The sequence below is a fragment of the Rattus norvegicus genome, chromosome 4 (genome assembly GCF_021556685.1).
Source record: "Rattus norvegicus strain SHRSP/BbbUtx chromosome 4, alternate assembly SHRSP_T2T, whole genome shotgun sequence".
Lineage (NCBI taxonomy): Eukaryota > Metazoa > Chordata > Mammalia > Rodentia > Muridae > Rattus > Rattus norvegicus.
The window spans coordinates 96,429,608-96,451,981 of NC_141537.1; the positions used below are offsets into that span (position 1 = coordinate 96,429,608).

General features: G+C 39.7%; 1 pseudogene across 1 annotated transcript; it reads right to left on the reverse strand.

Moving 5' to 3' along the window:
* Positions 1-14,732: 14,732 nt before the first annotated feature.
* Positions 14,733-17,668, reverse strand: Lin28c (lin-28 homolog C (C. elegans); annotated as a pseudogene). The gene is given in 1 exon segment (NR_073158.1): positions 14,733-17,668. The product of NR_073158.1 is annotated as a lin-28 homolog C (C. elegans) (transcript).
* Between the last annotated feature and the right edge of the window lie 4,706 nt (positions 17,669-22,374).

The window sequence follows — 22,374 nt, forward strand, 5'->3', positions numbered from 1 at the left end:
ATTTTACAAGAGAATGAAAAATAAAAAACATAACTCCTTAGAGTCTACAAAGTTACATTGCATGAAACATTTCAGAAAAATTATTGAGAGAATCATTTCAGAACTCTTGATTTGTCCTAAATTTTATTTTCTTAGAAATACACTAATTTTTTTCAGCTTACAGAGGATATAATTTGTAAATAATAAATCACATTTTACAGAAACAACCATCTAACTTTTAATTTAAGACTTAATGAAAATTTTCAAAATGAAGTCCAAAACATTTTTAAGGTGTATTCCTTGGGTGAAAAATTCCTGGAATGTGTTTGATCACTAGACAAGAATTATTTAGACTATACAGCTAAGACATGTCTACAGATCTTTATTAAACAGACTTCATATAATTAGGAACACTTGTACATGAACCTGCAAAGGTTAATACCACTAAACCTATGGATAACAGCATGGCACAAAAACCTAGCAAATGTTCTAAGGTTTGCATTGTAAAAAGCTTGAATCCCTGAGAAACATCCGTGCCCTCAGCATACAGAGGATCCCACAAAACCTTGCATCCCAGTAACAGAGAAGACCCATGTGTATAAATGTGATTGTTCTGTACCAATGAAAAATTGAAAATGGTGAACCTTTTACAAATTTGAGGGGCTACCAGTAGATATAAGGTAGCTAGCCTGCCAAAGGTCATATACCATAAATCTCCTTCAACTTATAAAACTTTGATGAAAAAGAGTTCAAATCTTTAAATTGCATCCACCTGGTAAAACTTTTGTTTATACAAAGTACTCTCTCTCTCTCTCTCTCTCTCTCTCTCTCTCTCTCTCGCTCTCTCTCTCTGTCTTGGCCTCTGTCTCTCTGTCTCTCTCATGCACATACATGTACTTGCACGGAGGCACACACTCATACACACACTTCATGCCAAGAACTTGATAGCCTGGAGAGGCCAACACCTTCCTCTTTTCCTTCATTTTCTTTGTGCCAATTCTTTTTAAACTAGTCATTCTCAAAAGACTATGAGGTTGGCCCCAGCCAATGGAGAGAAGACACAGTCACTACCTGCCTTAGAATAAAATACAGGTATGTTTACTACCTGTGTGCTCAAATACAAAGTATTAGAAAATCTTATAAAGAGCATTTCATTATAGTCAGATTACTGACATAAGGATTAAGTAAAAATTATTGATACTGTCTTCTTGTAGCATTATTTATTAACAATCTAAGAGTTTATAAGATGAAGGAAATTTAAGGGGTAGCTTCCATGTTCTTTACATAATGTAATTTGATAAAATGGAGACTTTGTCCCACAAGAATTTGTGTACATTGGTGAACACATATCTAAACAGCATGAAAGAAATAAAAAATTTAATATAATTTCTATTATAATTTTTCACAATTATTTATATCCTATTATATTCTATATCTATAAGAAACAAGTATGCCATTATATTACATTAAATATTTTTTCAATATGAATATAGAGTCTGATAGTGCAATAAACATAAATGCTCTAAATTTTATATTGCTGTTTTGTGAACAAGGCTGTTTAATCTTGATAATTTGATAATGTATAAGTATATCAAATTAGATATTAAGACATCCAATCCTTTTTTATAATGGATTTCATAAAAAATTCTCTCCTTCCTTTCTTCCTTCCTTTCTTTCTTTTTTTTCTTTCTTTCCTTCTATGTTGGTGTTTTGCCTACATGTATGTCTGAGAAAGGGTGTTGGATGCCCTGGCACTGGAGTTATAGTCATTTGTGAATTGCCATGTGGTTGCTGGGTATTGAAACTGGGCCTCTGGAAGAACAGCCAGTGCTCTTAACTACTGAGGCATCTCTCCAGCCTCAAGTCATCCAATCTTATAAAATTATTTATACCCAACTGAATTAATGTTGAGTTAAACTGTATTATATAATTTGCAAAAAGAACCCATCTTACCATTGACATAAAAAATAGGAGATGTGAACTACACAAGCAATATATTTCATAGAGAACCAAGACCAGAAATTGTGCAAAAGTATCGCTTCATTCAGATCCAACCTTTAATTTTCATAATCTTTTATATTTTAAATTTATTTCTTGTTTCCCTAGCAAAATGAAAATTAGGAGGTTCTCAGTATTTAATACAATAGATTTTAACAGTGTAATTCCCATTTAGGTGTAAAATACTAATTATCTCTTTTTTTGATAAGACATAATAACATAGCTCTCATCTATTACATACAGAATAAAAGAAATATCCATTTCCTGAGAATTACCTATAATCCTATTATGAAAAGAAAATGTAATATAGTGCAGGGAAGAACATCTATCTAAACCAAAACACTTGCATCCTCCTTTGGCTGCCAGACTATTGAAACAGCAGACACCAAGGAATGGACATTTTCTCAGAAATCCTATGATGTGAGAAAAGAATGTTTCAACCCTCAAAACTTAGTCAGCTGGACGGGGGAGCTTGGAAGAAGTGATTTCACACAGACTGAAATCTTTATAGGACACTTTGCAGGACATACCAGAGTACACACAGTGACTTAGTGAGATCACACCTTGGGCAGACTGATTAATTATGCATGTCTCCAGCCCTCTATTTAAATCTGAATATTTTATTTGCACCCCGAAGTTGAGCACAGGGATCCCTGGAGTCTACATTTGTTCTTTTCTGGTGGTCACACTGAATATATTCCTTCCTCTTCTTTGACTATTACTCATCTTTAGTCATCCACTGGGGACAGGTGGCCAAGTACAGTTAGGGCTGCAAGGGCCAGGAAAGGGGAATAAAAACTGGACCTTGTCCTTGGTCAGAGTCTGGAAATGTCTTTCTCTCTGTCCTGCCAGAGGATAAGAAATGTCAGTAGTAGACTTTGGCTCCCATTCTGGTTTCTTGTTACCTCTCTTATATTTTCAGAACTTTAATGAGCCCCTTGCCTGAAGCACTAAAAGAGGACCTGGATCAAAATGAGAGGAATCCAAGCAAATGGTGGAAGAATTGGATGATCCAGCCATTCCTACTGCCTCACCTCAGTTTCTATCATGAGGCCTATAAAATGTCCCCAAGCTAAGTGTTGTGGCAATGTGTGTTCCCATCTATACAAGCTGACCTTGCTGTACAGAGCCTGCCTTCCTTCTGTTAAGCTCCACGTAAGATAAATTTGCAGATTAAGCTCCATTTTAAACTTACACTCCTGCTGTTGATCCAGCTCCTTATTCGAGTTTGTGAGACACAGGACCCAAAAGCCACTGGTCTTGGGATGGCTTTGGTGGCCATTGGTTTTCTAAGATTCGAACCACTGGAGTCATCTATCAAAGATAAGACAATCTCCCTCACTCTCAGGGCCCTGTTTGCATTTCTATGCCTTCCCACTTCACCTTAACTCTAAAAGCTCAGTAACAATTTTGTCATGACAAGTCAGGAGAAAAGATACATTTTGGTTATTAGCTCTTCACAGCAAGTAGACCCCAGACTGAGTGAACACTTCTGACAGCTGGTGAAACCACTTTGTTGGTACTTCTTGTCATTTTCGGAAAGTCTTTTATACTTCGGCAGGTTCTTTTGAACTAATTTTAATTTCTGGTTTCTTTTGGGGGGAGAAGGCTTTATTGAGCCACTAGGGTTTTTTTCAAACCATTTTGGAGACTGCCATTTGTGTGACTTACACTGTCTTTTCAGAACTGTTCCTAGACAGTTTCAGGTCTGCTGGGACTCAGATCCTTTTTATTCGGTCTGGGGCCCCAGCTTATGGAATTATGCCTTTTAGTATCTTACACCTGGGTTCACAAAACTCTGTCACAGACATGCCCAGGGGTATTTCTCCCGGGTGATTCTAGCCCTTATCAAGTAGACAATAAGAACGACCATAAAGTTTGAGCTGTGGGAAGGAGCAAGGAGGATGGAGGGTATGGAGACAAGTTTTATGCTACTCGTGTGAGCCTACCAAGCAGCGTCCTCAGGATGTTGATGTTTCCATCAGACAATTGTGATAACTGCATTGGCTCTTTTTCCTTCTGAATGTATACTTATTTATCACAAATTAACGTCATTGATTTTTGTACTTCATTCCGTATCGAAAACAGCGGGGAAAAACCTAGTCTGCTCTAAGAGTTCCCTGAAACGACAGAGTGACAGGCTCTGGCCACTTCAGTTGGGCTTGTTTCTAACTTGGTGCATGGGGACATTGCTATTTGGGGCATGACTAACTTGAAACTCACACGGTCCGTGTGTGAATGTGAATGGTTGGGGAATGACTGTATTGTGTTAATATGGAGGAGCTGTTGCCTGTGTCTATTTATATCAGCCCATTTCCCCCCTTTTCTTTGAACAAGCTGTTAGCTGAAAAGCACGCAGTTAAGTGAAATCTGTAGAATTTGGGACTAATGGAGCAGGATGCTGATTAGGCACAGATTTCAACTCAGCCCAGCCCAACTAAAATGTAGATATTGAAATGTTAAATTTGAGTTTCCTGGTGGAATGGTTTATATCTGGTGCCTTTAAATGTTAATTAGTAGAATGGTTTGGTTCTGGCATTTTCAGATTTTAATTCTGAAATAGAGGACGATTTCTGATGTCTAGCTTACAAAAGACAACAAGATGATTGACAGCAAAGAAAAGCAGATAATCTGGATATGTCACAAATACAGCTTGGGACCTCTACTTTGAAAGACATGACAAAGCTATACTTACAAGCATAGGTATTTTTAATTATTTCAAAACTTACTTTAAATGTATCATTTTAAAATCTATTTAATATTTTTCAGAAAGCATTTTTAAAAATTTAGATTAAGAAAAATCAATATTCTAAAACAAGTATTTAAGCAAGTAAATATACACCTAAACTATTTTGTTGGAAATATAGCTTTTTTAAATGCAATGATAGTTAATGGAATCATGATAGGAAAGTTTATTAAATACTTTTTTGCTACATAGATTTTGATACTCTTCTAAAAATTCTAGAAAAATTTCAATTAAAAAGTCAAGGACAACAAAATATAAAAATGAAATGGTTTTGAATAATGCTACAAATTCTTCAAATTTTAATATGCTTTAATTAAATGATTGCTATGAGTTTCTTTAACACAAATACTCTTACACATAAGGTGATAAATAGGAAACTATAATTCCTGCTGTGGTGTGTATGAAGTGGTAGATATATATGTCTGTCATATATCCTTGTTAAACTTCATAATGTAAATTACAGAAGATAAAAATTGCAGTAAATAGTAGCATATAAGGCCAGGTAAGCTTACTATGTATATAAAAACAAGCTGTCTTGCCACAAAGATTGCCACCCTGACTTTGGTTCTTCAGACTAATGTGGTAGCAGAAGAGAACCCTTTCCCACAGACTCCTCTGGTCCTCACATGTAGACGTTGGCATATGCAATCCACTCCACCCCTAGCCCCATCCCAAAGGAAATGAATATAAGTTAATTAATTAATTATATATAATATAATTTAAAAAAACACTTTGATCAGCAATGACTTGAGGAGAGAAAAGTTTATTAGGCTTATACTTCCAGGTCACAGTCCATTATTGAGAGCAGTGAAGTCAAGAATTTAAGACAGATTCTGAAGGCAGGACTGCTTGCTATGTTAAACAGAATTACCTCTGCCGAGGAAACATCCTCATAGATGCTAGACACAATCAACAAAGCCAAAGTAGCTCAGACAAGGTAGTTCTTCTCAAAGGAGGACGTTCTAGAACTCACACCTGGCTAGCAATTCACTGTGGCCAAGATGGCTCCTGTTTTCATCCCTGACCTAGGTCACTACCATGTATCATCTCATTGGTGAGAGCTCAACTTCCCAATCTAATGCAATTAGCTAATCAGCACAAGGGAAAGGAAAGATTCAGGACATGTGAGTCCTTGCTGGGCTGATACAGTAAAACTTCAAGGGGAAGGGCGGTTGTCAAATTATATATAAAGTTTCTTAATTATGTAGATCAGAGATCACAGCCATTTTGAAGAAGCAAACAAACCAGGAGAGGTGAATTTTCCAGAATGTCAGCAGAGGTCTGTTCAGGATGGAAGAAACAAAAATAATTTCTGTTTCTACATCAGTAGATGTTCTCTGATAAAACACAAACAAAACAAACACAATTTCTCACACAGTCAAAAAGTATAGCGCTACTTGTTGACGTTTCAGCATACACCTGTTTAGCTAGCTCTTATAAATAGCCCAGTACCGAAGAATAGTGCTGCCCACAGAGGCCTAAGCCCTGTTACATGATAAATATTCAAGACAATCCCTCAGAGACATGGCCATGAGAGAGTCATATATAGGCAACTCCTCAGTTGAGAATCTCTTGTTAGGCTGTCACTCTAGGCTGTGTCAGGCTTGATGATTAAAGGAAACTAGGACAGCTTACTTAAAGAGTGATTCAATTTAAAGAACTATTCTTCTGTGAAATGCTCAGAAAATTTCTAACTTGGTTTTTTTCTAGGCAAACTTCAAAGGTAAATTTCAAATGTTAATTTTTAGACCATATGTAGATGTAATGCAGGTAGTTTGTTCCTTTGTGTGGATAAATGATTGATTGGAGGAATGAGCCTCAGAGAACTTTAAGGTGACAGCTTTATGTGTTCAGGATGGGAGGCGCTCTCAGGTTGGCAGTCTGCTAGATGGACACTGGTTTACAGTGTCCCTGATTTTTCCTGCTTAGATAACCATCCCCATGCCTTCTCACTGTTTCTCCTCACAATGACTTAAGAAGCACCATCTTAGGAAAATCATTTTTGCTTCCTGTTTACCTTTTCTCTTCCCCACAGAAACACTGTTACATGGTTTCTTGGCTTTCCTGCCTAGGAAATATACACTTATTTTGTCAGTGTGTGAATAGTCTAGTTTTTCTATTAGGATAAGACAGTCATCACTCAGCAATTCACTGCTAATAGATGGTATGTGTTGCTATAAATTATGCTATAACATCGGATATTTTGATACAAGGTTTGGTGAGAGTCTACATGGTAAATTTATACAGACAAAATTAGTTTTGTTTACAAAAGAGGCAATGTTAGGTATGGTCTCTCTGGTCATTGAATTGTTATATTCAATATTTATTTTGTAACAGACAATGTTCTAATGACTTGGGCAGTATAATGGTTTAAAAGTAAGTCTCTGAAAAAGTGATATAATTAAAATGTTGTTAGAAATTGTGTTCCTTTTCTTTTTTAGTTTTCAGGCATTATATTTTTAATGGCTATTTAGTGACTATATCTATTCGTACTATCCATATGGTAGTATAGGAACTGACTTAGAACAAGATTCTGTGTGGCATTAAGGTTATTGTTTATTCTTTCATCTGATTGCTAGACTTCCAGCTGTTTAGAAAACTGAGTTATAATGAAATCAAGGTCCACTTAACTATGTATTTATGATAATCTCTTAAATGGACACTTTCTAAGCAGCTGTGTTAAGACGATAGTAGTACATTTAACACCCTGTGATTAGAAATATGTGGAGCTGTGTCAGAACCTTATCGATATATTATGCAAAATTTGTGAAGTTGAAGACATGTAAACTTTATGCAAAATGTTCAGTAAGTACTCTCTCTTATGTGATATGTATAATGCCAATAAAAATCTTCTGACATTTCTGCTGCTTTTAATCATGTCCATTCAGATAGGAAATCAAACAAACATGCCATTTGAAAAGGCCTGCTACCTGAAACCCTGGTCTACATCTGTTTGCTTTGGACAAATAAGTATTTTATGATTGAACCTATAAATGCACTTATGTACCAGAAAGCGAGTCAGGTTGTGGTCACTGTACCCCAAATATGTAAGAGATGCAAAGTTTTGAATTTTGCTAGTATTATAGACCTATTATTACCCTGAGCCAAGGATTCTAACTTTTGCCTCACAAGTAGAAGCCAAATTTAAACATAGATGTAAAGAACTTCAGTGCTAATTGTTGTTAGCTCCTTCGTGTATTGAATGTATTTATCTTTCCCAAATACCTAAGCTTCCTAGAACGCGAAGTTTAGGAGAACACTTTGCCCGACTAGTGTCTTACAAGTTAGAATTGTTAGTGGTGCTAACTTTTTCCAGGCCTGTGTTCATATGTTTCTAATTTTATCATGCCTATTCTACTGAAGTCAGGATAATTAGGTATGCCTGAACACTATGCACTCTGAGCAGTGTCTCCTAATTATTAAAAGGTATTGGGGAAGCATCCCTGAGAAGCATATCTGTAAACAAATGCTTAATCTTAAAACTAGTTTTCTTTAAATGTTTGCTCTTGTCGGCTATGTTTCCTACTGTGAAACTTAACTGTGTTAAATTATGCAGAAATACAACTTTTATCAAAAGAGCCTAAACAGGACTTTTTGTTTAAGAGATGCTAGGATATCTCCCAAGGGACAGACAAAATTAATTTCAAGAATGGACTCCAGGTGGGCTAGGTCTAGGATACTTCTCTAAGATCTCTCAGTTGCTTGAACTTAGCCATAGGGATTTATTTTTTAAGTGGTCATCCCAAACACAGTTCCTCTTCTATTCCACTCATCCTCTCCACATCCCTTTTCTCCTGTCCTCCGATTCCAGTTCTCTTCCATTTCTCATCAGACAAGAACAGGCTCCCCAGAATATCCACCAAACACAGCATCACAAGCTATAATAAGACTAGACAAAAACTCATATCAAGGCCGAGTAGGGGAACCCAGTAGGAGGAAAGAGCAGATGAAAAGTCAGAGTTACCCCCACTCCCACTGTTAGAAGTCCCACAAAGGCACCGTCTAACAAACATATTATATATGCAGAGACTTAGCACAGACCCGTGCAGGCTCTGTAATTGCTGATTCAGTCTGTGACTCCCTGTGAGCCCTACTTAGTTGAGGTCTGTGGGCCGTATTCTCTTTGAAGCCTCAATCACTGTGGCTTACACTTCTTCCTCCCCTACTTCTATGCGATTCCTGGAGCTCCAAGGGAGGGACCCAATGGAAATCTACACTTTGAGTTCCCTCTCCTTCTAATATTTGGTTGTAGTTCTCTCTGCGTCTGCTCTCATCAGCGGCCAGTAGTAGTCTCTTTGATGAAGATTGAGTCAGGCACCAGTCTATGGGTATATCAGAATATCATTAGAAATCATTAATTATTTTATCATAGGTCTCTGGGCTATTCAGCCTTTGATTACTGGCCCTCAGCCATGGGCTCCATCTCCTGATATGGGCCTCAAATTAGACCAGTCATTGGTTGACCACTCCTACAAGTTCAGTGCCTCCATTGCCCCAGTATACATTTTAGGTAGAAAAGATTATAGATAGGTTAAAGGTTTTGTGGCTGGGTTGCTGTCACAGTCCTACCTCTTGAATCCTTGCCTGTTACAGAGAATGGCCAGTTCAGGCTCTGAATCCTCTATAACTAGGAGTCCTCACTAAGGTCCCTGTCATAGAATCCTGAAGTTTCACTCTGCCCCAGAAAATGTCCTCTAATTCCAGTTGTCTATCCCAGAACTTTCTCCCTTTATTCCTTCCCTCCCTTCTGCTTGACACTTCCTATTCCCATTCCCACACGACCATACTTTCCTCAAAGCTATTCTATTTCCCCTGCAATAGAGATCTATTCATCCCCTTTAGAGTTCTTGTTACTTCACTTTTCTGGCTAAAATGATCATGAACAAAAAGAACTTCCAGAGGTATCGCCATCCCTGATTTCAAGTTCTACTATGGAGATATAGTAATAAAAACCACATGGTATTGGCATAAAAACAATGTTGCTCAATAGGATCAATTGTAGTCTCAGACACAAACCCACAGAACTATGGAAGGTATCCCAGACAGTTCTAAAACTAACTATAGGACAGACAGGAATGCAGACAATGATGGTCAATGGTTGGTGCAGCTATACCCCAGGCCTAGACCCTTGATTATTTAAACCTTCAACTCTCCATTTGAACCAGCATTTCATAGTTGGCACCGTAAGGATGGACTTGGAATCGCTGGATCTTTTATTTGTTCCTCCTTCCAACATGGCCCCCGTGAATAACTCTCTTTTCTCTGTTTTCATTATTTTTTGGCTCCTTTACTGACCTCGAGGATGAGTAGCTGACCAGGAGTGAGAGTTCTAGGGCCCAGTCTTTGACCCTAAAGCATTCACTAACTTTTTTTTCATCTTTTTATCTCAATTATAGCCTTAGTAATTAACTTACATTTACCAGTTTTATTCTTAGGAAAATATTACTAATGTAGTAAAATGATTTTAACGTATATTATGTATATTACTATTCTATTTCTGTAATTATATATAATGTTATTTAGAAACCTTATTAAATTCATGATGGAAATCATGCCTGTTAACATGTTAAAATGATACAAAGTGATTATAGTTGGAGTCTATTTGTATTTGTTTTATTTTAATTATTTAAAATAATATATTTCACATTACCCAATTTTCTGTTACCTTTTGCAAAAATGAATGAAATTTAATTTCTTTCTATGGTTTATTTTGGAATAAAATCCTTATCAGTATTTATGAAGTTTGTACAAAATTTTATAACTTAACAAAAGTCATTTTCTGCCTGAATATGTACTGGCTTATGAAAGTGATGCTTTCAGAGAAAATATACTAGATGTTTATTGTCTTCCTAAAATATGTGTGTTCAAGTATCTCATAGTGTATTCATAGCACTTCAGTGTTTTCTGAAACATTTCTGATAGATCCAAATACACCATTACAATAAGGTTTAAAAAGTTAAAAGCACTTGTGTTTAGGAGATGGGATAGAGTCATCAGCTCTTTGAACAGATAGTTAAGTCTCAGCTACATTTAAGACAAATAAGATCATCTGGTAGCATTGGTTTGTTTGTTTCCCCAGGTTCAGTTTCCAGAATTAACATTTGAAAGAACTGCATCCTAACCATTAGGAACCATGAAGTTCAATGTATTTCAATGTCTATATTCCTTTTAGGTTGAAATAAAAACTTTAAATAACCAGTTTTCCAAGGAAAGAGAGGGCTGGCCATGACACAGAGCAACTCTGAGATTCAAAGCCTGCACTTAAGTTAATCTAACAATAATACTTTTATTATCCAGAGAGCTACATGCAAAAATTATGCAACTATGGGTACTTGGTGAGTTTTAGGAATCCTAGGACTAAACTGGATTTGGGATTAGAGGGTCTTCCTGGCTCTTAAAGCAAGGGTTGGCACTAAGGCTATGGGTCGGTATGTATGCTGCTTAATAGGGATTGCTTTAAGGGTGTCACCGATTGCCAGACATCCCCTTTCAAGTGTTCTAGGAAACTCAAGTACCTAAGGATGTGCAACTGCTCAGGGTGTGGGGTAAGCAACCTTTCTGATGCAGCTCCTTCCAACCAAGGAATGTGTTGCATTCTTCTGATAGAATTCCCTAAAAGATTGTCGCTGGCCACAGGTCCAAGCACTCCAGTACCTCTGATATGATTCTAATTACCTTCTCACATGGAGTGAGCTAGAGGGAATGTCAAACTCTTCGTTTTGAAGTCCAAAGGACTTTTGTGCAGATAAATGTCTAATTTATTAGGGATCGTTGTTATAGCCATCATTTCTTCAACTTTCTCAAGCGAGTTATAGATACAGACTAGCACACACATGACACTTAGAGCAGTTCCATTGATGAGCAGGGTACCTTTAGATTGTATACACTCAAACCAACAAGACACTCCCACAGAGTTACTTCTCCTTATTGCTCAACAAATGACAGAAGTGATCTCTCAAATATTTACTCTAATTCAAATTTAAGCGAAGTGGCTTCCTAGCTCCTTGATCATTATCACAGAACATAACATAGGCAGGACCCATGAAAATATAGGCCTTAGACAGAGATAATCTTATATCTCATAATGCTGCAAAGTATGTGGTCATGAATCCAGTGATCTTTCCTTGACTGTGGAGAAATATTAAATTAAGCTCTACACATTTTTGATAAACCAGGCTGTGCAGAAAAGTCAACAAAGTAAGCATTCTGCCTGGAAAATTCTGAACTTTTCCATTCAATAAATGGCTCAACTAATCTTTGAAAATTATAGGCACTCAAAATATAATTTCTTTCTTATCTTTGAATACTCATTAATATTTCACTATATTATAACACTTTTCCAGATCACAGTAATTATCAATAGTTGTGTACCCCTAACATGATACAAAAACAAAGCAAACAGATGGATTTCCATGCCTAAGTGTTCCTGCTCGTACCACCCTGAAGATAGTTCAAGGAGAATATGTATGTGTGTGTGTGTTGGGGGGAGTGATAAGGGTAGTTGGAGGTTGGAAGTGACTAGGTCATGGACTATTTGACCATTGCCTTAGTATTCTGAGAAGCTGCTAGTGGTTACTCAAACTGAAAACAGCTCCTTATAGGAGAGGTCCCAATGCCATAGAAAGCAGAAGGTTGTAGTCCAAGTTAAAATAAATATATTGAATTGGCAAGGAAGCATTGTAGCTTCCCCTGAGGGAAAGTACATTCTCTGTAACTCAGCTCTTACAGAACCAGTTTATCAGTGATAGGCTAGGGGAACAGGGGATCTCTCAAAGATCCTTTCCCTCACATTTAACATGGATCAACACACAGTCTGCCGATGTAGTCCAGGGGGAAGCATCTAGGTCCAAGAAATAGCTGTGTCTGTACCTTCCCAGTTCTTCTTACTGCTCTTGGTAGTCAAGTCAGGTTGGCATTTGCGTGAAAACTTAGGGACTTCACAAAGATACAAGTATTTCTTTTTCTCAAAGGCAAAGATGGGAAGGGCATTGTATTTCTCAAAATACAGTAGCTTCAATATAAGAGGAGACCAGAGGTCTGCGGCATCCACATACCTAAATCTTCCAACAGTCTCTTCAGCTCAGGAGGTGGGCTCATGGACAGTGGCAAGTATAGTCTCCATACCCAACTTATTAACCCGTGGAAGAAAACTTGGAGGTAGATCCATTCTCTTTCCCTACAGGTGGGCTATGCCGGACCTAGGCAGGATGGTTCCATTGCAGGACCTAGATTCCTGATCTCAGCTGGCTCAAGCCTAGGATTTGAGGTCTTCCCGACAACTGTCCAGGTCTTTGTGTATCACAGAAAAACTTCCTTAATATCTTTTAGTTCAAGGCCCATTTTCTTACATCTGCTCTTGAACTCCAGAAACTTTATATATTTTCTTCTGAATACTTATATAGTCTCAGATTCTCTTCCAAAAATAATTGTTAGAAAGCCTTCTCACAAAGCTGTGTATACATAAAGCAAGAGTTGATATTTTCTTTTATTAGTTTTCATTATTAAATCATTATATAATATACAGAAATGAATTTTTGTCTTCAGTCCACAAGATGCTTTTCTTTTCCAAAGAGCAGTCATTCTGTACTTCCCTGAGATCCCAAAAACAGACAAGGAAAAGCCAATAGGCAGATCACCAGTAAAGTATTTTGACTCTATTTCCTTTTTTAAGTGAAACAAACTAAGTTATATAAAAAGTCCCATGAATATTTGTACCCAACTCTTTTCTTTATTGGATAGTTTATGCATTTGCCTTTCAAATGTTATCACCTTTCCCAGTTCCCCCCTCTCCATAGCCCTCCTCCTGATACTATGAAGATGCTCCCCCTCCCACCCACACACTTCCACCTCAACACCCTGGCATTTTCCTCCACTGGGGAAACCAGCCTTCACAAGACAAAAGATTTCTCCTCCTATTGATGCCAGACAATGGCACCCTTTGCTACATATACTACTCAAACAATGGGTCCCCACCCCGTGTATACTCTTTGGTTGGTGGTTTAATCCCTGGGAGCTCTGGAGGGTGGTGTCTGGTTGGTTGATGTTATTGTTCTTCCTGTAGGGTTGCAAACCCCTTCAGCTCCTTCAGTCCTTTCTCTAACTCCTCCATCCGGGTCCCTGGGCTCAGTCTGATGCTTGGCAGAAAGCATCTTAATCTGTATCAGTAAGGCTTTGACAGAGCCTCTCAGGAGACATCCATATCAGGCTCCTGTTGGCAAACACTTTTTGGCATCAGAAGTAGTGACTGGGTTTGGTGGCTGCATATGGAATGGATCCCCAGGTGGGGCAGTCTCTGGATGGCCTTTCCTTCAGTCTCTGCTCCATTCTTTGTCCCTGTATTTCCTCCTGTGAATATTTTGCTCCCCCTTCTAAGAAGGACTGATGCATCCACATTTTGGTCTTCCTTCTTCTTGAGCTTCATATGTTCTGTGAATTATCTTGGGTATTCCGAGGTTTTGGGCTAATATCCACTTATCAGTGAGTGCATACCATGTATTTTCTTTTGTGATTGGAATACATCTCTCTAAGATGTTATTGTCTAGTTCCATCCATTTGTCTATGAATTTCATAAAGTCATTGTTTTTGATAGCTGAGTAGTACTCCATTGTGTAAATGTGCCACATTTTCTGTATCTATTCCTCCATTGAAGGACATCTAGGTTCTTTCCAACTTCTGGGTATTATGAGACTGCTATGAATATAGTGGACCATGTGTCCTTGTTATACATTGGAACATCTTTTGGGTATATGCCCAGGACTGGTATAGCTGGGTCCTCAGGTAGTACTATGTCCAATTTTCTGAGGAACCTCCAGACTGATTTCCAGAATGGTTGTACCAGTTTGCAATCCCACCAACAATGGAGGAGTGATCCTCTTTCTCCACATCCTCGACAGCCTCTGCTGTGACCTGAGTTTTTTATCTTAGCCATTCTGATTGGTGTGAGGTGGAATCTCAGAGTTGTTTTGATTTGCATTTCCCTGATGACTAAGGATGTTGAACATTTTTTTTTTTTTGGAGTACCAATAAGTCTTTATTTTTCCCAGGGAAGAGAAGGGAAGGTAAAGTCAGCATGTGTTTCAAAATGATTATACAATAGAAATATAAGTACCTGGGGAGGGCAAAACTCAACCATGAAATAAAACACCCCAGGGATGGGGTCACCAAAGCCCCAGAGGGCTTAGCTCCTGCAGTTCAGGAAAGATATCAGGGAAAAGACAGGCAAGTACACACTTTCCCACCCTCCCCATAAATTCAAGATTTCTCACAAAGCTTTGGTTTCTAGTAGTAAACATGGAGATACATTTGTCCATCTCCTAGTAACAATCTTGTGGCCACTTTGACATAAGTTTCTTGCACCGGCATTAAGTTCCTGAGTGTCTCAACCGTATGTACATTCATAGTCCCTTCCTGATCTTCAGATTCCACTTTCTACATGAAAGGCCCCACAACTGCTTCTCTCTACCTAAGGGTGACAGATTACGATGGTTGGATTCGTCCAAAAGCAAATCACACCATGAAATGGTCTTTCCAGGGAGAAATGGCTCACTTGCAGTCCCTGCACAGAGTAGTCTGAGGCCGAAGGATAGCCAGGAACCTGAGGCCCAGTCTCCAAAGCACCAACCAAAACTCCTCACTGAGTTAGGGAACAAGGGGAGAGAGAATGAAGTTCATGATGGCTTCTTCAGAACTTTTACATAGGTCTTTCAAAAACTGTAGAGATGCTCAAAGAAGTAACTGAGCCTGAGTTTTCTTATGAGGGAGAAGAGGGGCTGGTTGTAAGGTCATTGTGGTCCAGAGTGGCAGACAGGAGGAGCACAGGAGGGAAAGCCATGGTTCCCAGAGGCTCACTTTGAGAAGGGGACCCCACATTTAGGTCTCAGATGGTGTAGTCTGGTGCAGAACTTTCTATCAAAGATGCTTTGCCTATTTTTCTCTCAATACAACAAAAGTTTTGTAAACAAAACCCCAAAAGAACATGAAGACCAACACATTTACATTTACACAACTAGACCACCTAGCAATCACCAACTCAGACAGTAAAGTCCTACAAAGGCCAGACGAATACAATTAACTAGGGGTGGGGGCAGCACTTGGGGGAAACAAGAAACCAGGATCAGACACACACACACCTCCCAATGTGTTCTATTGCATTTGTCCCGTTTCAACACAATGAGGTAGGTTTGTGGTGATCTCAAAGCACGTAAATGAAACACCCCCCAGTTATCAGACATCACACTACAGTGGGGCAGGACACTTGCCACAGAGGCCCACAGTCATGAGTCTCTCTGGAAGCCAAGATTGTGAAAAGCTAAGGATTTGAGTCCTTGCCTCATATTCCCATACCTGGACAGCAAGTCTCAGGGCAGCTCAATCAAAACCTGTGAGACATTTTTCAAGGATGAAAAGGCAGAAAAGGCAGCTGTTATCGGCAAAAAGGAGGTAGTTCAACAGGCTGTGCACTCCAAATGGTTGGTCTCCATTGTGATCAAAACAAAGTTAAGTATTCCTGCTGTGCAGACCTGGAGCTGCTATGGACTTATCCCTGAGATTGCTTGCTAATGTACCTGAGAACACAGTGCAGGAATGAGAGCCTTAGGATTAAAATATACAAAAATACAAACCCAATATTTATATTAAGAAAAAAAAACGCACAAGATACGTCATTCGCACATAGTGCAGTTGGCATCCTGGAGAAAGTGGGATCCAAGGTGCAGTTACCCAAGGGAGCAAATAAATTAAAATCCCATTGGCCCAGAAAGGGCTGGGAGTGAGGTGGGAGCAGCAGGTCTGCAGTTGTCCCCGCAACCACCCTCTTTGCCTGTCATCACAACCCGTTGTTAGAGACTCTTCCCAGCACAGCACGGCAGGACTGGGTTATGAGGAAGCGCCCTGTGAAAATAACCTGAGAGTCTCTTCTACAGAACCTTCTGGAGGGTGAGGTTCATTAATCTTGGTTTGACACTTGTTTCACATCCTGTCTAGCAAGGGAAATGTCACACAGCCTTCTGCAGAAGAAGGGCTTCTCCCCTATAACAGCCACTCGGCAGAGCTGGTTAGAGCCTCAGATAAAGCATGCAGATTCTAGGGTGGTTCCCCACAAAAGCTCTCACTTGCTTTTAGATGGAGGGTTGTAGGAGTTCCTTTGCCTCACCCTTTCCTTCCCTCCAAGGAAAGACAGGGTGACACTGGGAACCCCGGCCTGAAACATGATAGTGCAAGCTACCCACGCAACCCACCTGATTCCCACTTTCTCCACTCTGCGGATTGGTGCCTCCTCCCTGAAACTCCCCATTAGCCAAAGATTAACCCCTACTCCTGGGCCTCAATTCTGGGCTTCTGGGAGCAGGGTAGGTCTGTGGATCTCTTCTTCCTCCTCCCGGAAATAGACAGGTTTTCCCTGAGAACTGGGGCCCTGCTGGGCCTTCAGTGGACATGGGGCCACCATATGGCTGATGCTTTGGCAAAAGTGGCACTTCTTGGGCTGGGGTGGCAGCTTGCACTCCTTGGCATGATGGTCTAGCCCACCACAGTTGTAGCACCTGTCTCCTTTGGATCTTCGTTTCTGCATGCTCTTCTCCTTTGGCCGTCGCTCACTCCCAATACAGAACATGCCACCAGGGCCAGTGACGTGGATGGACTCCAGACCCTTGGCAGACTTCTTAAAGGTGAACTCCACTGCCTCACCCTCCTTGAGGCTTCGGAAACCTTCCGTGTGTAGCCTGCTCTGGTGCACAAAGACGTCCATCGTGGGGTCGAGCGCAACCCCGGCGCAAGCGGTCATAGACAGGAAGCCGAACCCCATGCGCACGTTGGTGACACTCTCCGGTCGTGTCAGCCGGCAACTCTTCTGGTGCCTTCTCTGCTGCCTTGGCTCAGTCACCTGCAAACTGCTGGTTGGACACCGAGCCCATGATCATTGACTGAGCCCGTGTCCCCGGGCCCCAGAAAAGTATGGAGGCAAAGGGTGAACATATCTTTAGTTGCTTCAAGGTCTTGCGATATTCCTCAGCTGAGAATTCTTTGTTTAGCTCTGTACCCCATTTTTAATAGGATTATTTGATTCTCTGGAGTTCTTTGTATTTATTAGGTATTATCCCTCTATCAGATGTAGTATTGGTAAAGATCTTTTCCCAATCTGTTGGTTGCCAATTTGTCCTATTGACAGTGTCCTTTGCCTTACAGAAGCTTTGCAATTTCATGAGATCCCACTTACTGATTCTTGATCTTAGAGCATAAGCCATTAGTGACTCTAATCAAGCAAGTGAAAGATCTGTATGATAAGAACTTCAAGTCCCTGAAGAAAGAAATCAAAGACGATCTCAGAAGATGGAAAGAGCTTCCATGCTCATGGATTTGCAGGATTAATATAGTAAAAATGGCCATTTTGCCAACAGCAATCTACAGATTCAATGCAATCCCCATCAAAATTCCAACTCAATTCTTCATAGAATTACAAAGAACAATTTGCAAATTCATTTGGAGTAACATAAAGCTCAGGAGAGTAAAATCTATTCTCAACAATAAAAGAACTTTTGGGGAAATCCCCATCCTTGAGCTCAAGCTGTATTATAGAGCAATAGCGATTAAAAAAACCTGCATGTTATTGGTACAGAGAGAGGTAGATAGATCAATGGAATAGAATTGAAGACCCAGAAATGAACCCACACACCTATGGTCACTTGATCTTTGACAAAACAGCTAAAACTATCCAGTGGAAAAAAGACAGCATTTTTAAACAAATGTTGCTGGTTCAACTGGACGTCAGCATGTAGAAGAATGCAAGTATATTCATTCTTATCTCCTTGTACAAAGCTCAAGTCCAAGTGTATCAAGGACCTCCACATAAAACCAGATGCACTGAAACTAATAGAAGAGAAAGTGAGGAAAAGCCTCAAACTCACAGGGGAAAATTTCCCGAAGGGAACACCAATGGTGTACCCAACTCTTTAGAAGTCACTTACAACCTGAATACCTCTGAGGTCCCAGAAGCAAAAAGGTAGTGGAACCACTGGTGTTCATATTCCCTGTAACCCTGAGCCAACCCAATCAATACACAAAATATGTGTTGTATAAGGTTTTAAAAATGAAAAATAAAAATAAAAAACACAATAATGTCATTTATAACATACATAAGGAGAATCTAAAAGTAAACCTAACAAAATCATTTTAACATGTACATAAAAAACTATAGAATTGATAGAGCTCATAGGCAGCACACCACGAGCAAACTTGAGCCTTGGGACCACAGGTAAGTCCAACTTTTCTGCTGCAAGAGACCTGCAGTGGTGAACTCAGAACACACAGAGGCAAAATTCCTCTAGGACCAGGCACTTCCGGTGTTTACCAGGAGTCCCAAACCCGCGGATCCCGGCCCGCAGCAGCTCTCTGCTCCCAAACCCTGTGGGAGAGAGACCTCACCGCCTGGTCAGGAGGGCACTCCTGAGGCTGCAAAGCAGAAGAGACCACCAACACTGCCCACCCCTGCCCACATCCCTGGCCCAAGAGGAAACTGTATACGGCCTCTGGGTTCCCGTAGAGGAGGGCCCAAGAGCAGCAGAACCACTGCGTCCGAGACACCACCAGAACCTGAAGGGATCTACCAGATAAACAGTTCTCTGCACCAAAATCCCATGGGAGGGCGAGCTAAACCTTCAGAGAGGCAGACATGCCTGGGAAACCGGAAGAGACTGCACTCTGCACACATCTCTGACGCCAGAGGAAAATACCAAACGCCATCTGGAACCCTGGTACACGGAAGCTCCAGGAAAGTTCAGTGCAGATCTTCCTGGTTGCTGCCGCCGCGGAGAGCTCGAAAGCAACACCCCACGAGCAAACTTGAGCCTTGGGACCACAGGTAAGACCAACTTTTCTGCTGCAAGTGACCTGCCTGGTGAACTCCAGACACAGGCCCACATGAACAGCTGAAGACCTGTAGAGAGGAAAAACTACACGCCTGAAAGCAGAACACTCTGTCCCCATAACAGGCTGAAAGAAAAGAGGAAAACAGGTCTACAGCACTCCTGACACACAGGCTTATAGGACAGTCTAGCCACTGTCAGAAATAGAAGAACAAAGTAACACTAGAGATAATCTGATGGCAAGAGGCAAGCGCAGGAACCCAAGCAAGAGAAACCAAGACTACATGGCATCATCGGAGCCCAATTCTACCACCAAACCAAGCACTGAATATCCAAACACACCAGAAAAGCAAGACCTAGATTTAAAATCATATTTGATCATGATGCTGGAGGACTTCAAGAAAGATGTGAAGAACTCCCTTAGAGAAACACAGGAAAACATTAATAAACAAGGAGAAGCCTACAGAGAGGAATCGCAAAAATCCCTGAAAGAATTCCAGGAAAACACAATCAAACAGTTGAAGGAATTAAAAATGGAAATAGAAGCAATCAAGAAAGAACACATGGAAACAACCCTGGATATAGAAAACCAAAAGAAGAGACAAGGAGCTGTAGATACAAGCTTCACCAACAGAATACAAGAGATGGAAGAGAGAATCTCAGCAGCAGAAGATTCCATAGAAATCATTGACTCAACTGTCAAAGATAATGTAAAGCAGAAAAAGCTACTGGTCCAAAACATACAGGAAATCCAGGACTCAATGAGAAGATCAAACCTAAGGATAATAGGTATAGAAGAGAGTGAAGACTCCCAGCTCAAAGGACCAGTAAATATCTTCAACAAAATCATAGAAGAAAACTTCCCTAACCTAAAAAAAGAGATACCCATAGGCATACAAGAAACCTACAGAACTCCAAATAGATTGGACCAGAAAAGAAACACCTCCCGTCACATAATAGTCAAAACACCAAATGCACAAAATAAAGAAAGAATATTAAAAGCAGTAAGGGAAAAAGGTCAAGTAACATATAAAGGCAGACCTATCAGAATCACACCAGACTTTTCGCCAGAAACTGTGAAGGCCAGAAGATCCTGGACAGATGTCATACAGACCCTAAGAAAACACAAATGCCAGCCCAGGTTACTGTATCCTGCAAAACTCTCAATTAACATAGATGGAGAAACCAAGATATTCCATGAAAAAACCAAATTTATACAATATCTTTCTACAAATCTAGCACTACAAAGGATAATAAATGGTAAAGCCCAACATAAGGAGGCAAGCTATACCATAGAAGAAGCAAGAAACTAATCATCTTGCAACACAACAAAGAGAAGAAAAGCACACAACATAACCTCATATCCAAATATGATATAACAGGAAGCAATAATCACTATTCCTTAATATCTCTCAACATCAATGGCCTCAACTCCCCAATAAAAAGACATAGATTAACAAACTGGATACACAAGGAGGACCCTGCATTCTGCTGCCTACAAGAAACACCCCTCAGAGACAAAGACAGACACTACCTCAGAGTGAAATGCTGGAAAACAACTTTCCAAGCAAATGGCCAGAAGAAGCAAGCTGGAGTAGCCATTCTAATATCACATAAAATCGATTTTCAACTAAAATTCATCAAAAAAGATAAGGAAGGACACTTCATATTCATCAAAGGAAAAATCCACCAAGATGAACTCTCAATCCTAAATATCTATGCCCCAAATACAAGGGCAACTACATACGTAAAAGAAACCTTACTAAAGCTCAAAACACACATTGCACCTCACACAATAATAGTGGGAGATTTCAACACCCCACTCTCATCAATGGACAGATCATGGAAACAGAAATTAAACAGTGATGTCGACAGACTAAGAGAAGTCATGAACCAAATGGACTTAACTGATATTTATAGAACATTCTATCCTAAAGCAAAAGGATATACCTTCTTCTAAGCTCCTCATGGTACTTTCTCCAAAACTGACCATATAATTGGTCAAAAAAACGGGACTCAACAGGTACAGAAAGATAGAAATAATCCCATGCGTGCTATAAGGCACCACGACCTAAAACTGGTCTTCAATAACAATAGGGGAAGAATGCCCACATATACGTGGAAATTGAACAATGCTCTACTCAATGATAACCTGGTCAAGGAAGAAATAAAGAAAGAAATTAAAGACTTTTTAGAATTTAATGAAAATGAAGGTACAACATACCCAAACACAATGAAAGCCATGCTAAGAGGAAAACTCATAGCACTAAGTGCCTGCAGAAAGAAACAGGAAAGAGCATATGTCAGCAGCTTGACAGCACACCTAAAAGCGCTAGAACAAAAAGAAGCAAATACACCCAGGAGGAGTACAAGGCAGGAAATAATCAAACTCAGAGCTGAAATCAACCAAGTAGAAACAAAAAGGACCATAGAAAGAATCAACAGAACCAGAAGTTGGTTCTTTGAGAAAATCAACAAGATAGATAAACCCTTAGCCAGACTAACGAGAGGACACAGAGAGTGTGTCCAAATTAACAAAATCAGAAATGAAAAGGGAGACATAACTACAGATTCAGAGGAAATTCAAAAAATGATCAGATCTTACTATAAAAGCCTATATTCAACAAAACTTGAAAATCTTCAGGAAATGGACAATTTCCTAGACAGATACCAGGTACCGAAGTTAAATCAGGAACAGATAAACCAGTTAAACAACCCCATAACTCCTAAGGAAATAGAAGCAGTCATTAAAGGTCTCCCAACCAAAAAGAGCCCAGGTCCAGACGGGTTTAG